Source organism: Pollicipes pollicipes, unplaced genomic scaffold, assembly GCF_011947565.3.
Source record: "Pollicipes pollicipes isolate AB1234 unplaced genomic scaffold, Ppol_2.1 Scaffold_6686;HRSCAF=7923_pilon_pilon_pilon, whole genome shotgun sequence".
NCBI lineage: Eukaryota > Metazoa > Arthropoda > Thecostraca > Pollicipedomorpha > Pollicipedidae > Pollicipes > Pollicipes pollicipes.
The window spans coordinates 12,531,704-12,538,537 of record NW_023596921.1 but is presented as its reverse complement, the minus strand read 5'-3'; the positions used below and the strand labels follow the sequence as shown (position 1 = coordinate 12,538,537).

The window sequence follows — 6,834 nt, the reverse complement described above, 5'->3', positions numbered from 1 at the left end:
GTCCAAGCTCACCTGAAATTCGACAAGTCTAACTTCTTTCATCCAATGCCACTGAAACCAATTTGCGCCATGCGCCTGGCAAAAACCCACCCAGCCCGAGGGTGAAACAGGAAAACTATCACGCCAAGCCCGAGGGTGAAACAGGAAAACATCACGCTAAGCCCGAGGTGAAACAGGAAAACTATCACGCATTAGAAACATACTGGTGCACTCTCCCAAAACACACGACACCCTCTGACTTCCAACAGGTGAAACATTCTCATATCAAACGTACCTCAAGCTCATTCAACCGCTGTATTCGCGGCGTGAACTTCAGATTGTCGACATCCACAGCGAATGGGGCTGCCAATCCTGTGAATATAACACATATGCATACTTCTTCAGCCCTCATGAATGCAATGTTTTAATACTTTTCCTGGGATAAGTATGCTTTAATCACTACAGTGCCCTCACATCTTAAAGGGAGTGTTCCATGTTTGCATGGTGCTTTGAACTGAAAAGCCCTCTTGTTGAAGATCATTCTAAGCAGTTCACAGCCCTGCCCATCTCAACACCTAAACTATTGTAGTTTCTCATGAAGAGATACAGGCTGTTTTGGGGAGGCTACCTGAGGGTCACACAGGCATCCATGAAGCCATGGCATCATTCTAATCCTACCATTCCACCAATGCAGTGATCAAGGCCAAGAAAAACATAACTGTGAGGTGTCCACATTTGGCATTTGAGCATGATTTTCAGCTGCAATGGCCATAAATTGCCCCCAATCAATAACATGTAAGGTATGATGACCAAATCAAACAATGACATATTGTGGAGCACTTACTAAACAGAGAAATTGTGTTGCATAGTGGTCTTTTTCACTTAAAAGTATACCAATAGATATAAGTGAACTTATTCCATTATTTCTGATGCTTGCTTCAATATCTCCAAATGTAAACACTCCCTTGAACACAAACACATAGAAGCCTATTATGTTCAGTCGTAGGGCCGACGGCCGGAGGGTGACGGTGGTGGCCGTGACGTCGGCGTCCAGTCCGGTGGCTCGTGACATTGGACGGGGGCCGCGCCTCTCACCGGTGGAGGGATGATGCGAGCGATCCCTGTCTGCTCAGCTATCGGCCGGATCTTGTTGATGTAGGCCAGGGGGTCAGCAAACTCCTCCTCAGTGGGCCGGAACACCGGGGCCTCCGGTGGCGGCACAAACTCAAACTCTGCCGCCATCACCTGCCTGGAGCACAAACACACTTAGGCATGCTGACACTGCTGATATCAGGCTGGGACACAAAAGCAAATTCTGACATTGCTGCCATCCCCCCAACAAGTGTGCCCAGTTGAAGGAGGCAAACACATCAACAGGAACACCTTTAATAACTGAGTAAGGTCAAAGACAAGTGAATGACATATCTGCTCTTGGATGACCCAGCCCATCTAGCAATGCAGGGCAGATACTGAACTGAAGCTTGAACACCCTAGGCAGTGAGCCTCCTGAGCATAAAACCAACATGTGAGTGCCTGCAGGATGTGGAGCAAACTGACATGGAGGATAGATAGAATGATAAAACAGACAACAAATGATAAAACTATGAAATCACACATTACTTATCTTTCTCTTGCACACATGTGGATATATATATATATATATATATAAATATATTATATATATAGCATAACACATACATGTATACATTACATGAACCCCAATGTCTTTGTAAGAATTGTACAGAAAATGATCTCTTGCAAGGCCAGTGCAACCAACTTTTCCAAGGAAACATTTAAGGGCTTCCCAAGCAGATCAGGAGCTTCTTATACCAAGCCTCACCTAAAATTTTCCTACTGAATTGCATTCCCTTCTTAAGCCTTTAGCCTTTAACTTATGTCAGACAGACAGTATCCTGAAATTAGATGTGAAAGGTGGATAGCCAATAGGTGAACAAGTTAGCTTTACAGATGGATTGAGATAAGATAGTCTAAACTGTTTTACCCATGACAGCTATGTTTGCATACCCTTGCCTCCAGCACCTAAAAGCATATTTGGCTGGATGTGAGGTAAATGTAACCATGACCAGTGACATATAGGTAGCTGAAACTTCACAGACTTCAGTCATTATTACAACATACACTTCAAACTATGTGAGGCTGTGACCCATTGGTGAGGCATATACCAAAGGTAAAGAAAACCCACTGATGTTGCCTTGATTCTCCTTTTGTGATTACTATTCAGTGCCATGAATAGGTAGAATACAATTTAAAAGACTGTACCTTGGCTAAAATGTAGCTGCACCAACTACCATGCCCCTGATGCTTTCATTTATTGTGGCTTGCATGACATTGCAAACATTATGTGCTCAGTGGAATGATGCAACAGGTGCACAGCATTTTAAGCACCTGCTTCTATCAGCCTGTATTGGGACAGACACCTTTACAATATATTATTGATATCAACAACTTTCTATCAGACCTACTTAGGGAGCCAGAAAATTTAAGAATTGCAAGCAGCCAATTCCTAATGGTCTTTGGCAATCAATGAGACCAACTAGGGCATGGTGTTCACTATCATCTGCTGCCAAAGAATGTCCTTTAGTACCAGCTGTGAATGCAGTGCAGATTCACTTGGGTTAATTTGTTCTCGCTACTAGCTGTGATTCTAATATTTTTGTTCTCTCCATGAGCCAAAACCAGATTTCTGATAAAGCATGACATGCATGTCAATGCCTTATAATCAGATTGCTGCATGACATTTATTTTGATTCAGTATCAGAGGCATTTGAGATCCTGGGAGGCCAGTGGAGAAAACATTCTATCAATCATTACCCAAATTCGAGTGATGTGATTCATGTCATACATACCTGCATACCACACATACCTGTTTCATTTGGTGTTGGATGACAAATATCCCAACACAAAAGCTTAAAACCCTGCACACCAAGTGACTTGCCGAAATGCGCCTGAAAAGAACATTGCATCAGCCGCTTTGGATGACGAACACTGCTGGCGTTGAACAGAAGTTGGCTATTGGCTAAATGACTGACATGCCCTCCTTCCTTTCACCATCGAACCTATGCATGACCCGCTCAGGCAAACACCCATGCAAATTGGAAACACATCACACGAGGCTTCCAAGCACGTTGTTTCCTCCACACACCTAACATCGCGCACACTTCGCCAGTCCAACAAATCAATACGATCGAGTTAGGGCCAGATGCTCCACAAAGGCATCCAAAATGGCGCTCCGTATTTGCCGGTAGTCCCCAAAGAGCAAGGATACCACAAACACAACCTGCCATTCGACAACTTCTTTGTGTTGCTTCTACGTCATTGTATTCACCGGCCGGTGTGCTCAAGGTTTTCAAAAAGCGAAGTCGAAACGTAATAAGTGGAAGGGGCGAAGGGAGAAAGGGTAAGGTTAGGGTAAAGTCTGGATGAAAATAATGCGTTTTCTAAGTTGAATTATAGCAAGAACTTAAAGGAAATGTTGCATCATGAATGACTAAGGATGACTCTTAGTCTTCCATGGTTACACATTTGAAGATGTCGACGCAAGCACCAGATATCATGAAATGAGCTTACCGTAACCATTGGCGCGCTTTTATCCGAATATGACTTCCCTAGACAGCGAGCTTTAACTATTTAGCGATTATGTCACTCAATACGTCATCGTTTAACCGTGTTATGAAGAATGTTTATGACGTTGGGTCACTGCGAGATTGACCGTGACAGAATTTTCACGGCCAATTATTACGGACGGGCTGACTCACTAGAAGTGCTTCAATCTCCGGAAAGGAGGTCGAGGTGGCTTTGGTGGTGTTGACTGAACGGAACGTCGTTACCCACTCAGCATGTCCAACTGCGACCCATGTGGATCCGAGATGGACAGCCGCATAGGGCCATCTGGCTACCCACTTCGATCCTATGTGGGCATGCCATGGGCAACCGCTTGGGTCCCCCATGGGAATCCTCCTTGGGCCCATATGGAGCCAAGCTGGAATCCACATGGTGCCCACCTGGGTGCCCAGTTGGGACCCACATGGGCATCTCCAACTGCGCCCCACATGGGCAGGCCACCTGAGCCCATATGGGACCAAAACTGGAACCCACGTGGCGCCCACCTAGACTGCCCAGTTGTACTCAAGCGGGCATGTTCAGCTGGGATCTACATGGTTCATGGGTGTAGGAACGGGGGCGGGGGGGCCCATGCATCCCACTTTTCAAGGTGAGGGCCAGCAGTGTTAACTGCTCTCCCCTCCTCGACTTCCCGAATTAAGGTTGTGTCACCTTTCTTTTGCGCTGCATTTTATACATACCGATTTATCTAGTTCACCAGCCATCTTCCTCAAGATGCGCCATTTTTTCGTTTGCTCATTGACCATCTTGAAAATTTTAAGACGAACATGGGCAGCACGGCAGCCATGTAAAGCAAGTTTGGGACCCCATTTCATGCACAATCTACGTCGAGGGAGTTCTCAATATCCCTGAAAAAACGCAGAACAATATGGAACTGGAGTCAATGTAACAATTATCAGACCACCTGCAGCGATCAGGAATATTGCGTCAGTGAGGGTTCTTGGGCTGATCCGGGGAAATTATGCGGGTCAGAAGGCCTCCCGGGTCAGGGAGGGGAGCAATGTGATATGACGTATCCTTCTAAGCTTCCCGGATCGACCAGGAGATCCCACCTCGTGCTGTCAAAATGATAGCCATAAGACACTTCGCGATGGGACGGAATGGCCCTTCAGCCCTGACCGGAAACGGTAACGTGGCTCCTAGTGTTCTGCTCAGGGGACCCTTTTGCGTGGAACGAAATAAGGGGTCTCAACATTGTTGAATAAACTGGGGATCTCGTTATTGTTGAATAGAGAGGGTTGAAACGAATGACTGAAGCTTATTTGTTCAGAGTGGATTAGCGACACAAATAACATTAAAAGTTTGAACATGCCCGCCCGCAGCTTCGGGAGCAAGGACAGCGATGGTCTGGGCTGCAGTTTCCGTAAAACCGAACGGCGTCGGCCACTAGTGCCACCACATGGCGGGCGTCGTGTTTATTTGTCTTTTGGACAGATTACTAGTACAGGAATATGAAAATTAGAGGTTCTTCCTTTACTCTTCCAGTGACCTCTCAGGTTCCAGCGCCGCTTCACGGTGCTTTGGGAACCAATCCGTTTTCATCATTCCACGTCCACAATAGTACGAAAACCAATGACGGCGATTGTGGCTGTGACCCGAGCTCTCATTGGTGGGTCGCTGATTTAAACCGAACCAATGTCAGTGACTACCATGGGACAACCCGGGAGGATGTGAGCGTATCTTATGGATGTGACGTTCCGTGTTGTTTGCTGGCGGCGTGCATACCGAGCGCGTCCCCTCCTCGGCCTACCTGTTCCTCAACCACGAACCCGAAGAATTTACCGAAACCGCCACAAAGCCAAGTAAGTTCCATGGGCTATTTTGCGCTTGTGATATCGACTTTCGACGATAAACGTCGCAGAGGTCGTCTGTGGCAGGTGCCAGTCTATTTCTAACACGACTGAACGTTAGTCAGCTTTCACCGTACCAAACCATGTATAAATTTTACCTATTCCGCTTTTGTTCAAGGCAGTGCATGTGACTCAGTACGACGACTTTTGATACAAGATAATAGAAATCCCTTTTCAGCGGCCATCAAGCGAAATACAGCCTGCCATTATGCCTCCCGAAAGAAGCGGAGAGGGCACTAGGAAAATGGTTTACCGACGGAAGGGACCGAGACGGCGCAGACAACGTCGCGCCAGCAAGGACAACACCAGCAGCGCAGATGACATTGTTTAAACATTTAGTAGTAATGACGCCGGGGAGTGGGTAAAGTTATAACTGCACTTTGTGAATTACGGTGTCGATGCCAAAGCAGTTTTGTACAAATACATACATAAATACCAATGAAATGACGGGGTTTGTCACTGATGATGCAGTACAGTCCGCCTGGAATAAAGGTGATTCAATTCATAAGGTGGGATTCACATGGGCAGGTCACATGTGCCCAAGTGGGACCCATCTGGACTGGCTCATGCGGATCCCAACTGAGTTACCCAGGTGGGTCTCAACTGGGTTGCCCAAGTGGGTCCCAACTGGGTTACCCAGTTGGGTCGCATCTAGGCTGCCCAGGTGGATCCCATGTTTATCCCAGCTAAGTACCACAAGGGCCCCACATGGGCTTCCATGTGGAAACCAGTTGGGTGCCCATGACATGCCCGCTTGGGCCCGAGGTAGCAAGCCCAGGTGTGCCCTATTCCTTTATACATCTCGGATCCACGTGGGTCCCGGTTGTAAACGTTAGATGGGCCCTATGTGTGCCCCAGTTAGGTCCACATGGGCCCAACAAGGATCACCCTTATGGGATCCAGGTGTCCGAAAATGTCACGCCCACATGGGACCAACGTGGACAGCCCAGGTGGGGCCCCATACGACTGTCCAACTGGGACCCATATGGGTTCCAATCGGACATGCTGGCTGGGTATTCACCCTCTGTGGTTGTTAGATTAATGACAACAATGTATTGGTCTAAACAGCACCACGAAGTGGTGCTGGCATCTGGTGGTGGAACTGGAATAGTAAAGGTAAAATCTCTGTTTCGGTGTTGTTGCTGTTTATCTTTCCAGAGAACAGCCTCAAAGTTGAAAAAGACTCACCCAGTGTACTCTTAAAACTTTACAAATATGCAAAACCAAATCTGAAAGACACTCAGTAACACTATTTTTGCGATGGTCATTGTTGCGCGCACGGCCCCCCCGACCCCTGGTGTTACTTGCAGAGGCCAACGTTGTTCGGTTTTACGTGGCCTGCAACCCAAACCATCGCTATCCG

At 47.0% G+C, this 6,834-nt stretch overlaps 1 long non-coding RNA gene across 2 annotated transcripts; it reads right to left on the bottom strand.

Annotated features, from left to right (window-relative positions):
• Positions 1-335: 335 nt before the first annotated feature.
• LOC119107208 (uncharacterized) lies at positions 336-3,213 on the bottom strand. 2 transcript variants are annotated; one of them, XR_005095222.1, is made up of 4 exons: positions 3,143-3,213; positions 2,864-2,945; positions 1,075-1,228; positions 336-351 (listed from the first exon to the last, which is right to left on the bottom strand). It is a non-coding gene; the product is annotated as an uncharacterized LOC119107208 (long non-coding RNA). The 2 variants fall into 2 exon arrangements; XR_005095223.1 differs by having other exon boundaries at positions 3,183-3,208.
• Positions 3,214-6,834: the final 3,621 nt, after the last annotated feature.